Source organism: Leopardus geoffroyi, chromosome X (genome assembly GCF_018350155.1).
Source record: "Leopardus geoffroyi isolate Oge1 chromosome X, O.geoffroyi_Oge1_pat1.0, whole genome shotgun sequence".
In the NCBI taxonomy this organism is placed as follows: domain Eukaryota; kingdom Metazoa; phylum Chordata; class Mammalia; order Carnivora; family Felidae; genus Leopardus; species Leopardus geoffroyi.
This window is the reverse complement of record NC_059343.1, coordinates 53,283,682-53,296,532: the sequence shown is the minus strand read 5'-3', so window position 1 is coordinate 53,296,532 and position 12,851 is coordinate 53,283,682. Positions and strand designations below refer to the sequence as shown.

The window sequence follows — 12,851 nt, the reverse complement described above, 5'->3', positions numbered from 1 at the left end:
CCAACTGAACCACCCAGATGTCCGTCTATTTTTTATTTTTTTGAGGAACCTCCATACTGTTTTCACAGTTGGCTATACCAATTTACATTGCACTAACAGTACCGAGAGTTTTTATTTTTTTATCCACATCATCACCAACACTTGTTATTCTTTGTCGTTTTTATTTTAGCCATTTCCACAGGTGTAAGATGACATCTCATTGAGATTTTGATTTCCACTTTTGTAATGATTAAGAATGTTGAGCATTAGGGCGCCTGGGTGGCTCAGCCAGTTGAGCATCTGACTCTTGATTTCGACTCAGGTCATGAACCTAGGGTCACGGGATCAAGCCCTGCATCAGGCTCCATGCTTAGATTAAGATTCACTTTCTTTCCACCACCACCCTCACCTCTCTCTAAGATAAGAGAACTGCTCACACCCTCTCTATAAAATAAAAAATACAAAAATTAAAAAAAAGAATGCTGAACATCTTTTCATGGGGTGTTGACCATCTTTATATCTTCTTTGGAAAAATTATTATTCAGGTCCTTTGCTTATTTTAATCTGATTATTTGTGGGGTTCTCTTTGGCATTTAGTTCTATAAGGTCTTCAGATGTTTTGGATATTAAACTCTTATGGGATATATCATTTGCGAATATCTCCTCCCATTTAGTAGTTGGCATTTTTGTTTTGTTGATGGCAGCCTTTACTGTTTAAAAACGTTTGGTTTTTATGTAGTCTCAATAGATTATTTTTGCTTTTATTTCCTATGCCTTAGAGGATACATTTAGAAAAATGTTGCTATTGTCAACATCAAAGAAATTACTTCCTATGTTCTAGGATTTTTAGTGTTTCAGGTCTCATATTTAGGTCTCTAATCCAGTTTCAAATTATTTCTGTGTATCTTAGTAGAAAGGCATTCAGTTTTATTCTTTTGCATGCAGCAGTCCAGTTTTTTAAGCACCACTTATTGAAAAGACTTTTTCCCCATTGTATATTCTTGTCTCATTTCTAATAGACCATATAAATGTGAGTTTATTTCTGTGCTCTCTATTCTCTTCCATTGATCGATGTGTCTAATTCTGTGCCTGTATAATACTGTTTTGATTAGTACAGTTTGGTAGCATACCTTGAAATCTGAGATTGCAATACCTCCCGCTTTGTTCTTCTTTCTTGAGATAACATTGGGACTTTCATGTATTTTTGTACTTCCATACAAATTTTAGTATTTTTTTGTAATAATTCTGTCAAGAATGCTTTTTGTATTTTGATTTGGATTGCACTGAGTCTGTAGATTAATATCATAGTATGAAATTTTTAACAATATTAATTTTATTGAATCAATGAACATGGAATATGTGCTATTTCTTTCATGAACATTTAATATTTTGAAGTACAGGTTTTTCACTTCCTTACTTAAGTTCATTTCTAGGTATTTAACTTTTTAGTGCAATAGTAAATGGATTTTAATTTTTTTCCTTTCTGCTACTTTGTTATTAGTGTAGGGAAATGCTCCTGATTTCTTTTCACTTTATATCATACAGCTTTACTGATTTCATTAATTCCTTTAGTTTGTGTGTGTGTGTGTGTGTGTGTGTGTGTGTGTGTGTGTGTCTGTGTGTGTCTGTGTCTGCAGCCTTTAGGGTTTTTTTTTTTTTTATGTATAGTATCATGTCCTTTGCCAAAAGTGATCATTTAACTTTTCTTTACCAATATAGATGCCTCATTTTTTGTTTCTGATTTCTGTGGCTAGGACATCCAATACTATGTTGAATAAAAGTTGCAAGTGGGGATATCTTTGTCTTATTCCTGATCTTAGAACAAAAAGCTTTCATTTTTTTCACAATTGAATATGATGTTAGCTATGGGATTTTAATATATGGTCTTTATTATGTTGAGGTATGTTTTCTTTAAACCCACGTTGTTGAGATTTTTTTATCATGAAAACATGTTGAATTTTGTCAAAACATTTTTCTGCATCTATTGAGATTTTTCACCTGACTTCTATTTTTTCTTTTTGTTTATGTAGTTTATTGCATTGACTTTTGAATGGGGAACCATTCTCGCATCCCTGGAATAAATCCCACTTGACTGTGTTGAATGATCCTTTTAATTATTGTTAAATGTGGTTTGGTATTATTTTATTGAAAAGTTTTGCATTTATGTTCATTAGAAATATTGGCTCTGTGTATGTGTGTGTGTGTGTGTGTGTGTGTGTGTGTGTGCATGTGTGGGTTTCTTTGTCTGGTTTTGGTATCAGGATAATGCTGTCTTCTAGAATATATTTGGAAACTTTCATTTATCTTCTATTTTTTGGAATAGTTTGAGAATAGGTAGTAACTATTATTTAAATGTTTCGTAGAACTCACCTGAACCCATCTGGTCCTGGAATTTTGTTTTTTGGTAGATTTTTATTATTATTACTGAATCAATTTTGCTGTTAGAATTGGGTCTGCTCATATTTTCTATTTCTTTCTGATTCATTTTTTAAGATTGGATGTTTCTAGGTATTTATTTTTTTCTCGGTTGTCCAAATGGTTGGCATATAACTTTTGTGGTATTCTTTTAAAGTTCTTTGTATTTCTGTGATGCCAGTTGTTACTTTTCCTCTGACTATTTGTATATTTAGTTATTTACTTTTTAATTTACATCCAATTTAGTTAGCATATAGTGCAACAATGATAGATTCCAGTGATTCATCCCCTATGTATAACACCTAGTGTTCATCCAAACAAGTGTCTTCCTAATGCCCTTTGTCCATTTAGCCCATGCCCCCTCCCACAATCCCCCTAGCAACCCTTTTTGTTCTCTATATTTGAGTCTCTTATGCATTGTCACCCTCCCTGTTTTTATATTATTTTTGCTTCGCTTCCCTTATGTTCATCTGTTTTGTATCTTAAAATACTCATATGAGTGAAGTCATATATTTGTCTTTCTATGACTAATTTCACTTAGCATAATACCCTCTAGGTCCATCCACGTAGTTACAAATGGCAAGAATTCATTATTTTTGATTGCCAAGTAATACTCCATTGTACATATACACCACTTCTTCTTTATCCATTCATCTATCAATGGACATTTGGGCTCTCTCCATATTTTGGTTATTGTCTATACTGCTGCTATAAACATTGGGGTGCATGTGTCCCTTGGAAACAGCACACCTGTATCACTTGGATAAATACCTAGTAATGGAATTTCTGGGCCATAGGGTAGTTCTATTTTTAACTTTTTCAGGAACCTCCATGCTGCTTTCCAGAGTGGCTGCACAAGTTTGCATTCCCACCAGCAGTGCAAGAGGGTTCCCATTTCTCCATATCCTCTCCAGCATCTATAGTCTCCTGATTTGTTCATTTTAGCCACTCTGACCACTCTGAGATTGTATCTCAGTGTGGTTTTGATTTGTATTTTCCTGATTTCTCTGCATCTTTGCCAACATCTGTCAGTGCCTGAGTTGTTAATTTTAGCCATTCTGACAGGTGTGAAGTGATATCTCATTCTGGTTTTGATTTGTATTTCCCTGATGATGAGTCATGTTGAGCATTTTTTTCACGTGTCCGTTAGCCATCTGGATGTCTTCCTGGAAAAGTGTCTATTTTCTCTTTTGTCCATTTCTTCATGGATTATTTGTTTTTTTATTTTTGTTTTTGGTGTTGACTTTGATAAATTCTTTATAGATCTTGGACACTAACCCTTTATATGTCATTTGAAAATATCTTCTCCCATTCTTTTGGTTGTCTTTTATTTAGTTTTGCTGATTGTTTACTTCGCTGTACAGAAGCTTTTTATTTTGATGAGGTCCCAATTGTTCATTTTTGCTTTTGTTTCCCTTGCCTCTGGCAATGTGTTCAGTAAGAGGTTACTGTGGCCAAGGTCAAAGAGGTTTTTGCCTGCTTTCTCTTCTAGGATTTTGATGGCTTCCTGTCTTATGTTTATGCCTTTCATCCATTTTGAGTTTATTTTTGTGTATGGTATAAGAAAGCAGTCCAGGTTCATTTTTCTGCATGGTGCTGTCCAGTTATCCCAGCACCATTTGCTGAAGAGACTGTCTTATTCCATTGGATATTCTTCCCTGCTTTGTCAAAGATTAGTTGGCCATACGTTTGTGGGTCCATTTCTGGATTCTCCACTTTGTGCCATTGATATGAGTGTCTATTTTTGGGCCAGTAGCATGCTGTATTGATGATTACAGCTTTGTATTCCATCTTGGATACCAGGATTGTGAAGCCTCCAGCTTTGGTTTTCTTTTTCAGGATTGCTTTGGCTATTCGGGGTCTTTTCTGGTCCCATACAAATTACAGGATTGTTCTAGCTCTGTGAATAATGCTGGTGTTATTTTTATGGAGATTGTATTGAATATGTAGATTGCTTTGGGTAGTATTGACATTTTAACAATATTTGTTCTTCCTATCCAGGAGCATGAACTATTTTTTTCCATTTTTTCTGTGTGTCTTCTTCAATTTCTTTCATAAGCTTTCTATAGTTTTCAGTGTATAGATTTTTCACCTCTTTGGTTAGATTTATCCCTAGGTATTTTATGGTTTTTTGTGCAACTGTAAATGGGATCAATTCTTTGATTTCTCTTTCTGTTGCTTCATTGTTGGTGTATAGGAATGAAACCGATTTCTGTACGTTGATTTTATATCCTGCAACATTGCTGAATTTGTGAATCAATTCTAGCAGTTTTTTGGTGCGATCTCTTGGGTTTTCCATATACAGTATCATGTCATCTGCAAAGGGTGAAAGTTCGACCTCCTTCTGGCCGATTTGGATGCCTTTTATTTCTTTGTGTTGCCTGATTGCAGGTTAAGACTTCCAATACTATGTTGAATAACAGTGGTGAGAGTGGACATCCCTATCGTTTTCTTGACCATAAAGAGGAAAGCACTCAGTTTTTCTCTGTTGAGGATGATATTAGCGATGGATGTTTCATATATGTCTTTTATGATTTGGAGGTATGGTTCTTCTATTCCTACTTTCTTGAGGGATTTTATCAAGAAAGGGTGCAGTTTGTTAAATGCTTTATCTGCATCTATTGAGAGGATCATGTGGTTCTTGCCCTTTCTTTTATCGATGTGAGGTATCACATATATTGTTTTGCAGATAATGAAACAGCCCGGCATCCCAGGTTTAAATCCCACTTCATCATGGTGAATAATTCTTTTAATGTATTGTTGGATCTGGTAGGCTAGTATCTTTTTGAGAATTGTTGCATCCATGTTCATCATGGAAATTGGTCTGTAGTTCTCCTGTTAATGGGGTCTTTGTATGGTTTTGGAATCAAGGTAATGTTGGCTTCATAGAATGAGTTTGAAAGTTTTCCTTACATTTCTATTTTTTGGAACAGATTCAAATGAATAGATGTTAACCTTTCATTGATGTTTGGTAGAATTTCCCTGAACAGCCATCCGGTCCTGGACTCTTTTTTGTGGGAGATTTTTTTATTACTAATTTGATTTCTTTACTAGTTATGGGTTTGTCCAAATTTTCTATTTCTTCTTGTTTCAGTTTTGGTAGTTTATATGTTTCTAGTAATTTGTCCATTTCTTCCAGATTGCCTATTTTATTGGCATATAATATCCCATAATATTCTCTTATTATTGTTTGTATTTCTGCTGTGTTGGTTGTGACTCTCCTGTTTCATTCGTGATTTTATATATTTGGGTACTTTCCTTTTTCTTTTTGATCAAGCTGGCTAGGGGGTTATCAATTTTGTTAATTCTTTCAAAGAACCAGCTCCTGGTTTCATTGATATGTTCTACTGTGTGTTTTTTTGTTGTTATTTTTTTCTGTTTTTTGTTTGTTTCAATAGCATTGATTTCTGCTGTAATCTTTATTGTTTCCGGTCTTCTGCTGGTTTTAGGTTTTATTTGCTGTTCTGTTTCCAGCTCTTTAAGGTGCAAGGTTAGGTTGTGTCTGAGACCTTTATTCCTTCTTTAGGAAGGCTTGGATTGCTATATACTGCCTTCTTATGACCATCTTTGCTGTATTCCAGAGGTTTGGGGTTGTGGTGTTATCATTTTAATTGGCTTCCATGTACTTTTTAATTTACTTTTTAACTTCTTGGTTAGCCCATTTATTATTTAGTAAGATATTATTTAGTCTCCAAGAATTTTTAGCTTTCCAAATTTTTTCTTGTGGTTGATTTCGAGTTTCATAGCAATGTGGTCTGAAAATATGCATGGTATGGTCTCAATCTTTTTGTTCCTGTTGAGGGCTGATTTGTGTCCCAGGATGTGATCTATTTTGGAGAATGTTCCATGTTCACTGGAGAAGAATGTATATTCTACTGCTTTAGGATTAAGTGTTGTGAATACAGCTGTTAAGTCCATCTGGTCCAGTGTGTCATTCAAAGCCATTGTTTCCTTGTTGATTTTCTGTTTAGATGATCTGTCCATTGCTGTAAGTGGGGAGTTGAAGTCCCCTACTTTATGGTATTATTATCAATGAGTTTCTTTATGTTTGTGATTAATTCATTTATATATTTGTGTTCCTCCACATTTGGAGCATAAATGTTTACAATTTTTAGATCTTCTTGGTGGATAGACCTCTTAATTATGATATAATGCCTTTCTTCATCTCTTGCTACAGTCTTTATTTTAAAATCTAGATTGTAGGGGCGCCTGGGTGGCGCAGTCGGTTAAGCGTCCGACTTCAGCCAGGTCACGATCTCGCGGTCCGTGAGTTCGAGCCCCGCGTCGGGTTCTGGGCTGATGGCTCAAAGCCTGAAGCCTGTTTCCGATTCTGTGTCTCCCTCTCTCTCTGCCCCTCCCCCGTTCATGCTCTGTCTCTCTCTGTCCCAAAAATAAATAAACGTTGAAAAAAAAATTTTTAAATAAATAAATAAATAAAATAAAATAAAATCTAGATTGTATGATATAAGTATGGCTACTCCAGCTTTCTTATGTTGACATTAGCATGAGAGATGGTTCTCCATCCTCTTCAATCTGAAGGCGTCTTTCGGTCTAAAATGGGTCTTTTGGGGGCGCCTGGGTGGCGCAGTCGGTTAAGCGTCTGACTTCAGCCAGGTCACGATCTCGCGGTCTGTGAGTTCGAGCCCCGCGTCGGGCTCTGGGCTGATGGCTCAGAGCCTGGAGCCTGGTTCCGGTTCTGTGTCTCCCTCTCTCTCTGCCCCTCCCCCGTTCATGCTCTGTCTCTCTCTGTCCCCAAAATAAATAAACGTTGAAAAAAAAAATTTTTAAATGGGTCTTTTGTAAATAGCATATTAATGGATCTTGTTTTCTTATCCATTCTGTTACCCTATATCTTTTGATTGGAGCATTGAGTCCATTGACATTTAGAGTGAGTACTGAAAATTATTAATTTATTGCCATAATGTTGTCTGTAGAGTTGGAGTTTCTGGTGGTGTTATCTGGTCATTTCTAGTCTTTGTTACTTTTGTCTTTTTTTTTTTTCTTCTTTTCTCCCCTCAGAGAGTCCCCCTTAAAATTTCTTGCAGGCTGGTTTAGTGGTCATGAACTGTTTTACTTTTGTTTGTCTGGGAAACTTTGTATCTCTACTCCTATTTTGAATGATAGCTTTATTGGATAAAGGATTCTTGGCAGCATATTTTTCTGATTCAGCACATTGAATATATCCTGACACTCCTTTCTTGCCTGCCAAGTTTCTGTGTATAGGTCTGCTGTGAACCTGATCTCTCTTCCCTCGTAGGTTAAGGACTTTTTCTCCCCTTGCTGCTTTCATGATTCTTTCCTTGCCTGAGTATTTTTTGAATTTTAGTATGATATGCCTTCTTGATAGTTTTTGTTAAATCTACTGGGAGTTCTCTGTGCTTCCTGGATTTTGATGTCTGTGTCTTTCCCCAGGTTAGGAAAGTTTTCCACTAAGATTTGCTCACATATATCTTCTACCCCTTTTTCTTTCTTTTCATTTTTTGGACCCCTATGATTTTGATGTTATTCCTTTTTAATGAGTCACTTAATTCTCTAAATCGTATATTGTTCTCTTTTGCCTAAGTCTCTTTCTTTTTCTGCTTCATTATTCTCCATAAGTTTGTCCTCTATATCGCTGATTCACTGCTCTCCTTCATCCATACTTGCCACCATGGCATCTGTTCGAGATTGCAGCTCAGATGCAGCATTTGAAATTTCATCCTGACTACCTTTACTTCTTTTATCTCTGCAAAAAGGGATTCTATGCTATTTTCAACTCCAGCTACTATTCTTATTATCATGATTCTAAATTATGTTTCAGACATCTTGCTTGTATTTGTGTTGATTAAGTTCCTGGCTGTCATTTCTTCCTGTTCTTTTGGGTTTACTTCCTTCACTTCATCATTTTGAAGGAAGAAAAGGAAATAATAAATTAAAGAAATAAAAATTTAAATATTAAAAAAACACAAATCAAAGATGCTAGATACTAGGTGTGTTTTGGTCTGTTTGATGAAAGAAGCTTGATAGAATAGAGAAAAAAAAAGGAAAGGAAAGGAAAGGAAAGGAAAAAGGAAAGGAAAAAAGAAAGAAAACATTTGAAAATTCAAAAAAACTGAATACAATAAAATAGAATAAAATGAAATGAAAGTAAATTAGAATTTCAAAAATTTACAAAAAAGTTAAAAACATAATAGAAAAAAATTAAAGAACAATTATTTTTATAAAGATGGAAAATAAAAATATTTTTTTATTTTTCTGTATTCAAGAATAAGAAAAGAAAAGAGAAAAAGAATTGAATAGATGGACCAAACAGAATGAAATACGATTGAAATTACATCCAATTTCCCCTAGAAATCAAACTATGTAGCACTTTATAGTCTGTAAACTAAGCAGGCAGAGAGATTTGTGGTGTTCCTCAAGAGCATGGTTCGCCCAGTTGGGCAGCTCTTTTCTCCACTAGATGGTGCTGCTTACCTTACTGGGGTGGATTGTTGTGGTGCATGTAGGCATGTATGCACTTGCATTGAAGGAGTGCAAATGGCATCACCCAGCCACCCAGTCTAGTATCAGGACTCTGTGCTTTCCCCCACCTGTAATCAAGCACCCCTCCTTTGTCTCCAGCTTCCATCCACTCCCCCCCCTTACACTGTCTGTGATGAAGCCATCAGACTGTCACCTGCCTCCTGAGTTTTATCTCAGATAATTCTGTGTTTCCCTACCCCTCACTTCTGAGGGACTGCAGCTTTGACCCACTCAGAGCCTCTGGGGGAAGGTCTCACCTAGCAATGGCCAGTTGCTGGCCTGCCCCCACGAACACTCATGTGACTGTGCTGCTGCCAATGTCCAAAGACTGTGGCCAGGTGCCAGCCTGCCCCAGAAAAAGTTCACACAATCCTGTAGCAGCTGCGTTTCAGGGATTATGGTAAATCACAACACACATCTGGCTCCAGGCTTCAACCTTAACATCCTTGTTCAAACACAGTGAATGTGCTTGTTCTCCATCATCCAATGGGAACTTTGGCTGTGGGAAGGCCACACAGCCTCTACCAAGTGTCCTCCCAGCTGGAGAACTGCTTCTCCCTGTGTGGCCCAAGGACACCCAAGGACCTTGTTCTCTGATCCTGGGGATTCACCCTTCCTGCCAGAGAACCACCAGGTAGACTCACCCTTCCTACCAGAGAACCACCAGGTATCAAGCTGTGGAGTTTCAGACTCTGCACTCCCCCTGTTTATAGAGTCTTAGTGGAATTTAAACCCTCTCCTTTCTCCTTTCTACCTTTTTTATTCAGTCCCTTGTGTCTGTGTCCACTGTTCCTCTTCCTCTCCAGCTGCTTTCGGGGAGGGTAGGGGGCTGCATTTCCTGTACTCTCCCCCATCTCTGTCATCTCTCCATAGGCAAAAACAGTTCCCTGCCCTCCACAGCTTCTCTGTCCCCAAGTTCACCTCTCCATGCCACATACCTGCCGAGTTCTGTGGTTCTGTGGTTCAACCTGTGAAGATTGATGTGTTAATCCTCAAATCAGTTTTCTAGGTGTGAAAGATAGTTTGGTGTTGATCTGGCTACATTTCAGGGATGAGAGATGCACAAAAACTTCCATGCTGTTCCACAGTCTTGCCCCCTTCTCCTTTGATTTTTTTTTTAATATGAGTCATTTTCTTTATTTTTCCTTTATTCTTTCTTTTTTTTATTTGATGAGTCTGGCTAAGTGTTTATCAATTTTGTTACCCTTTTTAAAGGATCAGCTGTTGATTTCATTGATTTTTTTTTTGGTCTCTCATTTCTCTGTGCTCTGATCTTTATTATTTCATTCCTCCTACTCATCTTGGGCTTTGCTTATTCTTCTTTTTTCTAGTTCCTTTATATGTAACTTAGATCTTTACTTGAGCTTTTTGCATCTTTCTTGAGGTAGGCCTTTATTATTATATATTTCCCTATTAAAATTGTTTTTGTTCCTTCCAAAATATTTTGGGCCATTGCATTTTCATTTTCATTTGTCACCATGTATTTTTTTTTAATTTATTTATTTAAATTCAATTTAGTTAACATACAGTGCAGTATTGGTTTCAGGAGTAGAACCGAGTGATTCATTACTTACATATAACACCCAATGCTCATCCCAACAAGTGCCCTCCTTGATACCCATCACCCATTTACCCTATCTCCCCACCCACCTCATCTCCAGCAATCCTCAGTTTTTCCTCTGTACTTTAGAGTCTTCTATGGGGGCACCTTGGTAGCTGAGTCTATTAAGCATCTGACTTCCATTCAGGTCATGATCTTGTGGTTTGTGGGTTTGAGCCCTGAATCAGGCTCTGGGCTAACAGCTTGGAGGAGCCTGCAACCTGATTCAGGTTCTGTGTCTCCCTCTCTCTCTGCTCCTCCCCCACTCGTGCTCACTTGCTTTCTATCACTCTCTCACTCCCTCTCTTTCTCAAAAATAAATAAAAACATTAAAAAAGAGTCTCTTAAGTTGTCATGTATTTTTTTCATTTATTCATTTACCCTTTTGTTGTTTAGTAGTATGTTGTTTAGCCTCCACATGTTTGTGTTGCTTCCATTTTTTCCCCTGTGATTGCTTTCTAATTTTATACTGCTGTGGCCAGAAATGATGCATGCTATGATTTCAAACTTCTTAAATTCATTTAAGCTTGTGATTTTCTCTGGAGAATGTTCTATGTGCACTTGAAAAGGATATGTATTCTTTTATTTTTAAACGGGCTGTTCTGTATATGTTTTTTATGTTTATCTGGTCTAATGTGTCATTCAAAAAGACTACTTCCTTATATTTTCATTTTCTGCCTTAATGATATATGCATTGATGTAGGTGGGCTGTTAAAATATCTTACTATTAATGTATTTTTTTCTCTATATGTCCTTTATTATTTGCTTTATGTACTTGAGTGCTCTAATGTTAGGTGCATAGATAATCACAATTGTTATATCATCTTCTTGAATTGATCTCTTTATTATTAAGTAGTGCAGTTCTTTGTCTTTTGTTACAGTCTTCGGTTTAAAGTTTATTTTGCCTGATATATTGCTATCCTTCCCTTTTTTGTCACTTCCATTTACATAATAAATGAATTTTTTTCATACCTTTACTTGCAGTCTGTATTTGTTTTTAGATATGAAAAACAGTACAGGCAGTATAAATATGAGTCCTGTATTTTTTAATACATTCTTCTACCCTATGGATTTTGACTGGAGCATTTAGATAATTTACATTTAATTATTTATGGGTAAGTATTTCTTGACATTTTGTTTATATTTTCTGATTGTTTTGTAGATTTTCTCTATTCTTTTTCTCTTGCTCTCTTTCTTTGTAATTGATTAGTTTCTGTTGTGTTATGTTGGCTTTCTTTCTCCTTGGTTTTTTTTTTTTTTTTGTATCTATTTTAGGTTTTGGGTCTACAGTTACCATGAGGTTTGTATATAACATTCTAAGTATATAGCAGTCTATCTTAGTTTGAAGGTCATATAAGTTCAAACACATTATTAAAAAAATATTTTTTAAACTCTTTCTTCCATGTTCTATGTGTATGCTGTCATATGTTACATATTTTCATTCATAAATATTTTTATGTTTTATTATGGACTTTTCTTTTCCACTTAAAAATGTTTACATATGCTTTGGCCACTCTCCAGGTAGCAGCCTACTCAGTGCCCTCTCCTGTGTCCCTGGGCCTGATCCTTCTCTTCTTTTCCCTCAACCTCAGGTGGAACCGCTGGCAAGTTGCAGATTTCCATGAAAACTTTTATGGGGAAGATTATCACTCTTGAGATTGAACCCTCAGATACAATAGAAAATGTAAAGGCCAAGATCCAAGATAAAGAAGGTCTTCCTCTTGATCATCAGAGACTGATCTTCACTGGCAAGCAACTGGAAGATGGATGTACTTTGACTACAACATTCAAAAGTAGTCCACTCTTCATCTTATGTTGAGATTTCGTGGTGTTACTAAGAAAAGGAAGAGGAGTCTTTCACCACTCCCAAGAAGAAAAAACATAAAGAAAGTTAAGCTGGTTGTCCTGAAGTACTATAAGGTGGATGAAAATGGCAAAATCAGTAGCCTTTATCAGGAGTGCCATTCAGATGAATGTACTGGAGTTCTTAACATCAGACACTTTGACAGACATTATTGTGGCAAATGTTGTCTGATCTATTGCTTTAACAAACCAGAAGACAAGTAATTGTATATGGATTAATAAAAGATATGAACTAAAAAAAGTCTCTTTAATATTTTTTATAAAGCCAGTTTAATGGTGATAAATTCCTTACCTTTAGTCTGCCTGAGAAAATTTTTATCTCTCCTTTAATTCTGAATGATAACCTTTCCAAGTAAACTATTCTTTGTTATATATATTTTTTCTTTCAGCATTTTTAATGTATCATGCCACTCCCTTTTAGCCTGCAAAGTTTCTGGTAAAAAATCAGTTGATAGTTTTTATTAGGTTTCCTTCATACATGACATTTTGCTTC

At 36.1% G+C, this 12,851-nt stretch overlaps 1 pseudogene; it reads left to right on the top strand.

Annotated features, from left to right (window-relative positions):
* Window positions 1-11,606: 11,606 nt before the first annotated feature.
* Window positions 11,607-12,594, top strand: LOC123594374 (annotated as a pseudogene).
* Window positions 12,595-12,851: the final 257 nt, after the last annotated feature.